Raw genomic sequence first — 12957 nt, forward strand, 5'->3', positions numbered from 1 at the left:
GCCTGATCCCTGAGAGGGTGCAGGACAGGCTGAGGGACCCCCCCCCCCCCCCCCCCCGCAAATGCACGGGCCTCTAGTTAATATATAAGTACCACCTTACCCTTGACATTCTCTGTGTTTGTGTTGATGACAGCTGGATAGGGGCCCTGGGCCCATGGAAATTTAGGCTGAGCATAGTCTGGACCATTCTACTACAATGAGACATTGATTTCTGGGGGATTTTACTGTGGGTAGGGTGCAGTCATCCAACCCCCATGGTGGTCAGACACCCAGCTGTGCCCCTAGCACCAAGCTCACCCAGGGGAGACAAGGCCAGCCCACTATTGTCAGTCAATTACTGTCCGTGCAGGTCCCAGGGAGCCCACACCTGATTCTCTGGAGAGTGCCCAGTACTCATCACTCCATGTTATGTTGAGACCTGCCTTCTGTTAAAACCAAGAGAGACTGAGCTGTGAGCTGAGTGGTAAATATAAAATCTAGATGTTGAACTGTAGAGAAGCAAATGCAGGGCTGGGAGCAGAGGGGAGGGCTCAGGTGAAGTGCAAGATCTTTGAGAGGGAAAGAACTACACAGAATATCTGTGTGCCCAAAGACCAGGGCACAGCTTTGCCTGGAACGTCGAAGCTTAGAGGATACAACCGTGTTAGACAGGAATTTATTAAATTGTCCAAATGTTAAGTGCTATAAATAAAACATAACCAGGCAATGCAATAGTTTACTTTGGAGGGTTTCAAGAGAGGGTGGCTATCATTTTGCAGTGGAAGATCAGAGAAGATATCTCTGAAGAGGTGATGTTGAAGTTGAAACTAAATGACAGGAAGGGACCTTTCATGCAAAGGTTTTTGAGGAGAGGCAGAGGAAAATATGAGTACAGAGACATTAAACTGATAAGCTTGTGACATCCGGGGCAGAGAAAGAGCTGATAGGAAGTGAGGTCAGAAAACAAGGCAGATGTTGGGTAGAGTAGAGACATACATTTTGTAGAAATGGTGAAGATCCAAAGCCTGAGGGGTCCTCCCCTCTATTTGCTTTGCTTTGCTGTGGCAGACATGCATCTGTGACTGCGTTTTTCACCCCATTTCATAATGTTGCACCGGGTTCCGTGTCTGTATCAGTGAGCTCTTGGAGCTCTTATGCTGACAGTTATAGTGTAAGAAGAACCTGAAGGGAGAGAGACAGACTACAAAGGCTGCTCTGGGACATGCAAGTGTGTGCTTTGGAGTTACCACCTTGATTGGAATGTCTGGAGGGAAGAGTTTAGACGCTGCATGTCCTTTGAGCAAGCAAAGATGGCTCATTCCTGCTGGGATGCAGGGCAGTGGCAAAGATGGTTGGGTTTTTTTTTTATGTTTTTTTTTTTTTTGGTAGCAGCTCTGTACTTACAAAGAAAGACACACATATTCTTTTAAATAAGGCACTTATTTTTTGAGAAAGACTTTTTTTGTATTAATTGTTCTTTCCTCATGTGTCCATTCATAATCACACACAGGCATGTGGCTATCAAAATAATAGGTCAGCCGAAACCGGTTTGGCTCAGTGGATAGAGCGTCGGTCTGCGGACTGAAAGGTCCCAGGTTCGATTCCGGACAAGGGCATGTACATTGGTTGCGGGCACATCCCCGGAAGGGGGTGTGCAGGAGGCAGCTGGTCAATGTTTCTCTCTCATTGATGTTTCTAGCTCTCTGTCCCTCTCCCTTCCTCTCTGTAAAAAATCAATAAAATATATTAAATAATAATAATAATAATAATAATAGGTCATTTTTCTTTTTTCCTTTTACCCAATTTTTCTCCCCTGGCTGTGAGGCAAAGGGGAGCAATAAGACAATGAACTTTTTTTTTTTCATAAACTGCATGGAAACTCAGAACAAGAGCGCCAGATAATTCAATAACTATGATCTTTCTAATTATAAAATAATTCATGGGTTGCACTACAGTAGAGGCAAAAGTTCCATCTATGTAATCCTTTGTAAGTTTCCACCTCACTGTTGTCCCTCCTAGATGCCCCTCCCAGAAGTCAACAATTAGGTTCATTTTGGCTACTTGTACAGTGCAATCCAACACACAGGGACCCTCGAGCCTGGCCACAGCTCCTGGTCAAGTGGAGCCTACCCTTCCACACTCCACAGGCCGTTTGCATTAGTTCAGAAGTGTTGGTGCTCCTGGCATTACACTCAGCTGGACTCATGGACTGCTGTCTACAACCTAACATTGTTTGAGAATCCATGCATTCCACTGCTGTCCTTCTGCTCCTTCTAAAAGCTGCTGGACCTAACAGGTAGGACGAGCATGTGGTCTCCAAGAAAGAAATAGCATCTTCAGAAAATAATGGTAGTTGGTAGAATGTTCTGGTGCTATTATATGACATGTTCCACCAGTGGGTCTTCCCTCTATTTAGTCTAGTCTATCTCCAGATATGATAAGCATGTCACTAATTATTTCAAAATGGTACAAGTCACCAGCTATTAAAAACAAGATAAATCCCCTAAACATGAAAAACTAAAGTTGTCATAGATGCTGCAATGAAATTTCTGAAGAACCAGTCTCGTCCTCCTCTCTGCCTCTCTATGGAAAGGGAAAAACAGAGGAAAGCTTGTTGAAATATCAGCGTCAGGTTTTTGCATGGATACAGGCTGGCAGAAAACAACACCCCATGTTTAGTGTTCTGCATGGACTTGCATCACTACCCAGTACATGGCCTCCTATTTATAGACCCTCCCTGGGTACTGATTATTAACCCTCCTTTATGCTTGGGTTGGATATTTCCAGACTAAAGAAGATCTGTCAGAGAAACTCAGAACAAGAGCTCCAGGTAATTCAATAACTGTGGTCTTTCTAATCTATACTAATAAAAGGGTAATAATGCTAGTTAGACCAGGACACCTTCTGGGAGACCTTCCAGACATCCTTCCAGACAAAGCCATGGTGGCAGGGCTGAGGCAGAGGCAGTTAGGGGAGATCAAGCCAAGAGGGGAGGGCAGTTGGGGGTGAGCAGGCCAGCAGGGGAGGCAGTTGCAAGCAGGCCGTCAGAGGCGGGGGGCAGTTGGGAATGAGCAGGCCGGCAGGGGGTGGGCAGTTGGGGGTGAGCAGGCCGGCAGGCAGAGTGGTTAGGGGAGATCAGCAGGCAGGCAGGTGAGCGGTTAAGAGCCAGTGGTCCCGGATTGCAAGAGGGATTGTGAGAGGGATGTCTGACTGCCTGTGGGATCGGGCCTAAACTGGCCGTCGGACATCCCCAGAGCGGTCCCAGATTGGAGAGGGTGCAGGCTGGGCTGAGGGACCACCCCCCCATGCACGAATTTCATGTACCAGGCCACTAGTTATATAATAATTCATAGGTTGCACTATAGTAGAGGCAACATTTGGACAAACTTAGCCCCATAGCCCAGTGGTTGGGTTTTCCTTTTTACAGATCTTGTCTTTTGTTCCTTTGAATATGGTCAATCTGAATATTTGGGGCATCAGTACAACCAGAAACAAGTAGCTCCCAGATTTCAGGTGAAGTGATGGAAGCACGAGGAGTAATACAGTGGAATGGTTAAGCATAGACCTGAGAAGCCAGGCTACCATGTTGGAACCCTGACTCCTCTGATATTTGTGACTTAGTTCCTCTGAGATTGGGTTTGCTCACCAGTAGAAAGGATCACAGTAGGTCCAACTTTACGGAGATGCGGCAGGGGTGGAGATAGTAAATGAGTTAACAATGGAAACAGTTGGAACAGTGTGCTCTTCTACAGTTAATAAAAGGGTTTTTGTGTGGCAGCTCTTTTAAATAATTTTGAGTTTTAAACCCATAGCTACTGGAATGTCTTTTTTAAAAAATCCTCACCTGAGGACTTAATTTTAGAGAGAGGGGAAGAGAAATATCCATAGGTTGCCTTCTCCTTCTCACCCTGATAATCGGACCCATAACCTAACCAGGAATCAATCCACAACCTTTCAGTGTATAGGATGATGCTCCAACCAAAAGAGCCACACCAGCCAGGGCTGAAATATATCTTGAAAGATGAATGTGGGAGCACCTGAATTTTTCTCTAATCACAAACCATATGCTCAGTATTTTATTTTATTTTTTAAAATATGTTTTTATTGATTTCAGAGAGGAAGGGAGAGGGAGAGGGAGAGAGAGATAGAAACATCAATGAAGAAAGATAATAATCTATCAGCTGCCTTCTGCATGCCCCCTACTGGGGATAGAGCTAGCAACCTGGGCATGTGCCCTGACCAGGAATCAAACTGTGACCTCCTAGTTCATAGGTTGACGCTCAACCATTATGCCACACCAGCTGTTGGATATTTTATTTTTTAGTAAAGCCTTGTCACATATGCACGTCTTTATTTCCATTATCTCTGTTATTATTCCCAGTGACAACTAATATCTATTAGCTCTCAGCTTCTCATTGCCCTTTCGCAGAACAGGAAGCTTGCAAACTACATTTCCCAAACACCTTTGCCTACTGCTTCCTGTAGTTTCTGCCAATGGGAGGCTTTAGCAGGAGATTGAAAGGTGGGATTAAAGTTGAGCAAGTATTTCCCCTTTAACTTCTGGGCTGTCTCTAGTCTCAGTGTCACAGCAGTCATAGGCTCTGGGTAGCCATTTTCCCTTTTGCTCCTTCAGAACTAAGCATTGCAGTGGTTTCCTACTAATCTTTGGGTAAAATTACTTCTCTTTACTCTTCTAGGCTGTCTAACACATTTTAATTTATCCCTTGTATTAAGTTTATTTATGTATTTATTTATATATTCCCAAACCACTTAATAGTAATCATAGTTTAAAGTGTTTAGATACTCAAAACTCCCCTTGAAATATTTTGCTATTCACTATACAATAGTTAAATAAAGTCATTTTTTGTTTATGTCTCACAAACAAAACCTGTCATGTGAACTTATGGACAAATGAACAAATGCTGAAGAATAAAACAAAAGCAAATGCCAGATTCATTTTATTAGCTATCTATTACTACATAACAAATCCTCCTTAAATGATAATAATCATTTTTTATCTCTCATGGTTTCTATGGATAAGGCATTTGAGAGCAGCTTGGCAGGGTGGTCCTGGCTCAGAATCTCTATGAAGTTGCAGTCAGGTATCAGCTGGGGCTGCAATCATCTGCAGTTTGTAGCAAGAGGATCTACTTTAAAAAACAACAACAACAACAACAACAAAACTTTATTGTTGAAAGTATTGCATATGTTCCTCCCCCCCCCCCCCCCTTTAGCCCCTTTTTGTCTGCCCCCTGCCCTCAGGCCCAGGCCTTCACCACCCTATTGTCTGTGTCCATGGGTTAGGCATACAAGTTCTTTGGTTGATCACTTCACACCCACTCGCCCTCCCATGTCTTCCCTCTGAGATTCCACAATCTGTTCCATGCTTCCATGTGAAAGAATCTACTTTTTAAGGTAGCTCACTTGTAGCTAGCAAGTCAGTGCTGTCTGTTGGCAGTAGGACACATTTATTTCTACATTGGCTTCTCCATAGGGCTGCTTAAGTGTCTTCATGGATGATAACTGACTTCCACCAAAGAAAGTAATCCAGGAGACCAAAGAGAAAGCTACAATACCTTTTATGACATAGCCTTGGAAGTCACACATCATTACTTCATTCCTGTTTTATTGGTTACACAGGGCCAGCCAAGGTTTGTTGTGCAAAGTGACTATGCATTCGGGCCAGGAGTCAAGAATTGTTGGAGGCCAACTCGGAGGCTGGCTGCCACTGGAAGGTCACTGTGTTACATGAGGTGATAAGTGTATCATCTTAGTGAGGATGAGGAAAGGAAAATTCTCTTCTTCAAAAAAGAAACAGGAAAGTTATTGATTTCAAGAGTTCGTTGAATGAGAAGGAGAGAAAAAGCAGAGGAATACAAATCTTTCAAGATTTCCTGTAGCTTATGAGAAATATAACAAACTAATGAAATGTTGAGTAAGTTGTTTTGAGGGGCATGAAAAGGATGTAGTAAAGAGCGTTGCTTCTTTTCTCTTCCCACCGTCCTGTTTTAGCTATCACTCATTCTTTCCCTTGTATCATCATTGCTATGAGTATATTTATTCCTTTGCTTCTGACCACTGGAAGGCACTACACAGCATGGACCCAGTGATCTTATGCCTCTACTCTCCCAGGGATGAACACCCAGGCGGCCAGGGAGGGCTTTCTGGGAGAGAAAAGGCATTATCAAGAAGCAGCCCAAGAAGAGTTTGCATCAGCAAAACCTTTCTTTATCCTTTGAAAATTAGAATTTACAACTGCATATGTGTGAGGCAGAAAGGGCTGGAGTTGTTCTTTATTTCCTAAACATCTGTATATCAGGCACAGTGTTAGGCATTGCAGGAGATTCAAAGATTAATGAGACATAGTTCCTGACCTCAAGAAACTTGTGGTTTAAAGACAAAACAGATAAACAGACCACTAATTATAATACAAACTGAAGAACGACAAAGGCCAACAGAAGCACAATCCAATAATTATGACCAGAGAGTCAGTAGGGCGTCAGGCAAGATTGAGCCTGAACAGGTCTTGAAGAAAGGGTAGGCTCTCCACAGGTGGAGGGAAGTGAGTGTGTGGAAGTGCAAGGTATTTAGCCAGCAAAGGTGTTAAATAGGGAAGAGGATGTGCCAGTTCAAGGAGGGCAAGGGGTTCAATATGGCTGCAGTGGGTGGGTGGGGGTGTGGAGGGCTGTGCTGGGGAGGAATCTGGCAAAATGAGATGGGACCACATCCTGGTGAGTCTTCAGTGCCATGCAGGAAGCCTGAATCACTCAGCAATGATTCACACCCATGCAGAAAGGAGAGAGTTAATACTAGAAACAATGAGACCAAAATGCATATTTCTGATTGAAGAACTTACGGCTATTTTAATTTCTCTCTTTTGAAATCCCCTGCGGTTGCTAATTTTCCTACACTGAATATAGATTCTTGGTAAATTTAAAAATAGATTCCATAAAATACAAATGGGGTGAAAGGAGGCGGCCAGGGAGAGTGGAGTGTCTGCAACTGGTAAGGAAGAACCGGGGCTCCAGTGCCGGGGCTGGGCAGTGAGGGGAGGATGGCGGAGGACGGAAGGAGGGAACTTCATTCACATGTTCTTCAGCGTTTACCGAGTGTCTCCCTTGGGCTGGGCACTGTTCCAGGAGCTTGATGGAGAAACGGGCCAGCAGTGAGGGGACAGTGGGATGGACAAAGGAAGGAGGTTGCCTCTAAGTCTACAAGAGATTTGAGCGTGTTTGTACGTGAAGGGGAAGGAGCATTTGGAGAATGAAACAAGGTGGCAAAGACAATTCAGTAGATAAGAGGCAAGATCCAAGAGCAAAGCAGAGGGAAAACAGTCAAGGTCCCAAGTGCAGTGCCTGTGGGTGGGCGTTTGAGTCTGTGTGCATCTCTGTGTGTCTTAGAGAAAACATATATGAATTAGAGAACATATGAATTAGAGGATATGTAATTATGAATATCGGTGTAAATGGGTATACATGAATAAATACATTTTGGATGTGAATTTATAGCAATTCCTGAAAATAAAGATTTGGGCAGAGACATTTTTTTTTTTTTTCCTGTTAACTGTGAAAGTGTTAAAGGCTAGTTAGAAAGAGAAAAAATACACAAGTTCTATCAACAAAGCAATTGAGGATATGCAGTTTTCCCCCTCATTATGTTCCCACGAGAAGGAAAATGTGCACAAAGCGGGGCATAAGAATGGCTACATGAGAAAGCACATTGCCAAAGGTTGCTCTGTGAAAGGTGAGAGGCGTGGTGATAGGAACCCGACAGCCCCCTCACCTCTACTGAGTCCAGATAAAGCTCGGAGAGGCCTGGCTGGCACGCAGGCTGGGCCTTGATGTGCCTCCCACATGCCCTGATGCTCTTTATCCCCTTCAAAGCTGCCTATTTGGAAGAATTTGTGTGTAGCTGGAGTTAAATGAACCACTTGGCTTGGGATTTCTCTCTCTGCCTAGGGGATAACACAATTCAACATATTTCAGGTGAAAGCCTGAGGAGGCACCCAGAGCACTGGAGGGTCCCAGCACCACTTTTCACAAAGCTTGCAGACCCCTCTGAGGCGAAGGAGAGATCCAGGCAGCATGGAACTGGCATCTGTGGCGCTGGGACTGTCAGTCAGGCGGGAGCTAATTACCTGTCTGCCATCACCCACCAGCTTGCTTGCTTAGCCTTCTTTACTTCTTAATCAAGAACAGACTCCTACCGTGGTGTCTCCATGTAAACAAAGCAATTTGTGACTTGATTAACCCAGATGGACAAGTGTGTCCTTTTCTCCCTTCTCCTCTTTACCAGGGTTAGACAATTTTAAGGAGTTTTTCTCCTTGGAGAAGGCAGTGGCTGTCTGTGGTTAGTCTGGCTTGACTTTTTCCTGTGTTCTTCATACCCACTTCCCTCCCTCTAATACTCACAGCAAATGATTCATTCCAGGAATTCCATGGAGATTGGGCCCACTCCCTTTTGTGTCCTGGGTAATGTGCAAGTTGCAAATACCACCACCATTAAAAAATCAATCCAACACATGATTCATCCAGGTGATAAGGTATGTAGCTAATATTAGTTGCTGTGATTTATCAAAAGAATAACTACCTGGTGATACATTTCATGAATCTTCCATCAAATCATCTATCACTGTAGCAATGAACTTTTCATATCCAAGCAGGCCCAAGACTAGGATAGAACCAAGCAACTCACCTGCATGTCTATTAAATTACTTAAAGGGAAAGGAAGCAAATGAGAGGTGATTGCAGCCAAAAGGGGCACAAAAAAGGGGAGAAAATAATTTTTAAAGTTTCTATGCCAACACACTGTAGAACAACAACATAATTTTTTTGTTTGTTTGTCTCTTGAAATTTATTCCCTAATATCTTTGTCTCTGCTGACATGAAGCTGCCACCTGCCCCCCAAATACTAAAGGAGGGCCTTTGGCAGACCCCAGCAAAAAACCATCCTGAATACCGGGGCTCTCTGGATGTTTGTAATCTATCTGTTTCTCAGCTCAAATTAGTATTTGTATTATTTTTCTATTTGCAACTATAACAAATTTCCACAAACCTGGTGGCTTAAACAATGCAAATTTATTATCTTGCAGTTAGTTTTGTAGCTCCGAAGTCTGGCATGGGTTTCACTGGGCTAAAATCACTGGGCTTCATTCCTTCCTGAAGACTCCATGAAAGAATCCATTTCCTTGTCTTCTCCAGTTTTTAAAGCAGTGGTTCCCAACATGGGGCACACGCCCCACAGGGGGGCATTTTGATTTTTTTAAATGTATTTTATTGATTTTATTACAGAGAGGAAGGGAGAGGGATAGAGAGTTAGAAACATTGATGAGAGAGAAACATCCATCAGCTGTCTCCTGCACGCCCCCTACTGGGGATGTGCCTGCAACCAAGGTACATGCCCTTGCCTGGAATCGAACTCGGGACCCCTCAGTCTGCAGGCCAAAGCTCTATCCACTGAGCAAACCGGTCAGGGCGCATTTTGATTTTTTAAGGGGGGGGCAATTCGAGAATGAGTTATTAACAGTGAATTTTTTTGCATTTCTTATGGTTCTAGGAGCCTCATATACAGTACATAAATATATATTGTGACATTTATGCATTTCGGTTCTCTACTATATGTTTTGAAACTTTATTTGCTATTTTTTCATATCACTTTATATTATTATTTTTTAACAATTTCTTAGCGATTTCTTCCTCAGTACTTCAATGGTCCTTTCGTTCTTTTATTTTTCTCTTTCATGGATGCCGTGTTCATTGGAAACTTGTTTAGACTAAGTTAATGGCCTTTTAGGCTTCCTCCACATGAATAAGAGTTCACTTTTTGAATAAGAATTATATGTCACGGGGTGGGGGGGGAGGGGGTGGCGGGGAGCATCAGGGTTTTAGAGATGCTTAGGTGGGGCATGGCCAAAAAAGGTTGGGAACCACCATGCTAGAGGCTGCCTAGATTCCTGCGGGCCCTTTCCTCCATCTTCAAAGCCAACAAAAGTCAGTCCTGGCTGTGTCCCCTCACCCTGACCTCCTCTGCCTCCCTCTTCCACTTTTAAGGTTCCTTGTGATTATACTGGGCCCTAAGGGTAATCTCCCTGTTTTAAAGTCAGATCGTGAGCAAACTAATTCCATCTGCAGCCTTAACTCCCCTTTGTTATGTAACGAACACATTCAAGTTTCCAGGGATTAGGACATGCTATCTAGTGAGGCCATTACTGTATTCTGCTTATAGGATTTACATTTCTTTGTTGCTGTTTTTTAAAACTTGGGCTATCTCTCTTTGGGCTCAGAATAGTAACAGATCAAGCAAGGTGAAGTCTTAAACAGATTCCTGAAACAGATCAGTGCTCAAATTTCATCTCTGCATTTTATGACCTGCTGATATAGGGCTAGTTACTGACTCCTTTCTCACTGTAAAGTGGGGTAACACAATCTCCCACAGAGACGAGTGCAGAAAATGGAGTGATGTTCACAAAACTTTAACATAATGCCTAACTGTAATAAGTGCTCGATAAAAGTGTTTGCTTTTTAAGTTAGGGAGAGTAAAGCTGGGGAGAGAGAAGAGATAGAGTATAACCCGACCCCTGCACACCGAGTCCCCACAGATGGTCAGTCCTCCCAGTGACTCTCCTGAACGGGAAGCCCCAGGGTCTTACTGGGAGAGAGAGACTAGTTCAGCTGCCATCTTTGCTGCCCTGCCTTTGGAGGCTGCGATTTTCTTTTCCTTTGCTGCCTCCTTCCTTTGCTTGAGCTCCACTGCAGACGGGCCAGGAGACCACAGCCTCGGTACTGACCCACGGAACCATTCTGGTCTCCAGGGAAGCGCCTCAATGGAAGTGGCAGGAGCGGTGGGGGACCCCAGGAGCCCCATCTCCGCCCAACCACAATCACTCTCCCAGAGACCGCAGCAACCGTGCCTCGCTCCTGGGAGGCTGGTGGGTTAGATTAGCGGTGAATGTCAGGGTTTTTAAAAGACTAATTACATCGGACTTTGCATAAGAGTCCATGCTTTGGGGAGGGGAACCCACAGTCTAGCTGGACCTCCCCAGCCAGCTCTGGTGGGGAGAGGGGTCCAGAAAGGCCGGCCTTCCAGAAAGCCACCTACTGGGTTGACAAGGCCAGAAAAGGGTTACCAGTGGTGAAGAGGGCAGGGAGTGGGAGGAGGGACGGGGCGGGCGGGGGAGGTGGTGGTGGGCACTCTACACTCTTTGGGAAAAGTATCCAACAATAATTTTTTTTTCAAATGGAAAGCACACCTACATTTAAAAAATAACCACATATACATACTTTTCAGCAATCCAACTTTGAGGAATCTATTCCATTGAAGAAATACTAGTACATATGTTGTTCAAACAGAAATATTTATTACAGCAATATTTGTAGGACCCAATATTTGCCACCCATTGATGGACATTTAGGTTCCCCATCCCCCCCCCCAAAAAAAAGAAACTGGGAAAACTGAAATGTCCATCAATGGGTGGGCCATCTGAGAAATATTGTGTAACTATTTAAAAGAAGGAGTTATTTGTTTAGCTACTGATTTTGAAGAATTGGTAGAAGAGAAATATATATCATAATTTTATAAAAACAAACAAAAAAAGCCCACCTTCCCTATGAGCACATGTTTTTATGAGCATGGGAAAAGGTGTGGGAGGAGTGCAGGGTGGGTTAATACCACCCCCACTATGTAACATTGCATTGCCTCACTGGTTACAATAAACCCATTTATTTTATTTTATTTTATTTGGGAGAGGAATTTACTATAAGTGGGGAGGAGGGGGAGGAGAAGAGCAGCTGGAGGAAGCTCCAGGAGGAATGCGGTTAGTGCTGGGAGGACCCAGTCACTCCAGAATGGTGGTTGCAGGCAATAGAAGCCAAGGGTCTGGCCTGGGCTGTGGCTCCAGATGGGGTTGGACAGGGTCTGGGTGCAATCACTGCCCAATGACTGACTTAATTCAAAGCTTATCTAGAGCATCCTCTGAGAAGGCCAGAGCGGGGTGGAGCACTGTGTAGCCTGTCGCAAGAGGAACTGGAGCTGCTGGACTCTACAGAAAAACTGCCCCAACATAGCAAAGGTCCTAAGGAAGTTCTCTGCTCCAGGTTATTCGGAAGAGGTTATTTAGAGACTTCAGTGAGAGCCATCATATTGAGCCTGTGTGGAGGCAGGAGGAAATAATAAGAATACCTAACATCAGGTAAGCGGGATGCAGTGTGAAAGCGCTTTACCTATGGAGTCTCATTTGATACAAGTACAACCTGATGAGGTAGGCATGGTTATCCCATTTTACAGAACAAGAAAGTGAGGTAGAGAGGGGTTAAGTAACCTACCCGTGTTTAGCAGCTGGTAACCCGGATCCTCTGGCTCCCGAGTCATCACTCGACAGGCAGAGGATCCATCTGGACAGAAATGTTAGCCTCCTTGCCCTGTGGGGCTGAAGTGGGGAGATTGCCCCCAGTGGGACTGAACACAGTTTATTTATTCCAGGTGTTGGAGTTTGGGGCCCAGGTGAACCATGTGTCTTGTGGGAGCCACGCAGCTGGTGTCCACACTGCTCCCCCGTTTAGGTCCCCTCCGCCCTCCCCGCTTCATTTTTTAACGTGGAGAAGGGGCCAGAGAAGCATCGCTTTGGTTTCCTTTGGTGGGTGTTGGAGGAGGAAGAGTCAGCGGGGCGGTGAACCTTTCCGCAGGTCCCAGGGGACAGGGCCCTGGCAGACTGTTCCAGAGAGTGGCCTCCTCTGGGGCCACGCGGACCAGGCATGGGCAGTGGGAGGCGGCGAGAAATGGTTGAAGGCCTTCAGGGAAGCACCTCTGCTGGGACTTGATGGAGTTTGGGGGGGAAGGAGGGCGGGGGAGGGTGGGTGTGTGTGGGGGGGTGGGCCAGGGAAGGGTTCCTCTTCTGGCCCATCCACCTGATTTCCCCTAGCTTCTGCTGGGCCTGCCCAGCTCCCAGATGCCCCTGTGGCCTGGAGGCTCCGGCTGGGGTGA

The sequence above is a fragment of the Cnephaeus nilssonii genome (genome assembly GCF_951640355.1).
Source record: "Cnephaeus nilssonii genome assembly, chromosome: 7".
NCBI lineage: Eukaryota > Metazoa > Chordata > Mammalia > Chiroptera > Vespertilionidae > Cnephaeus > Cnephaeus nilssonii.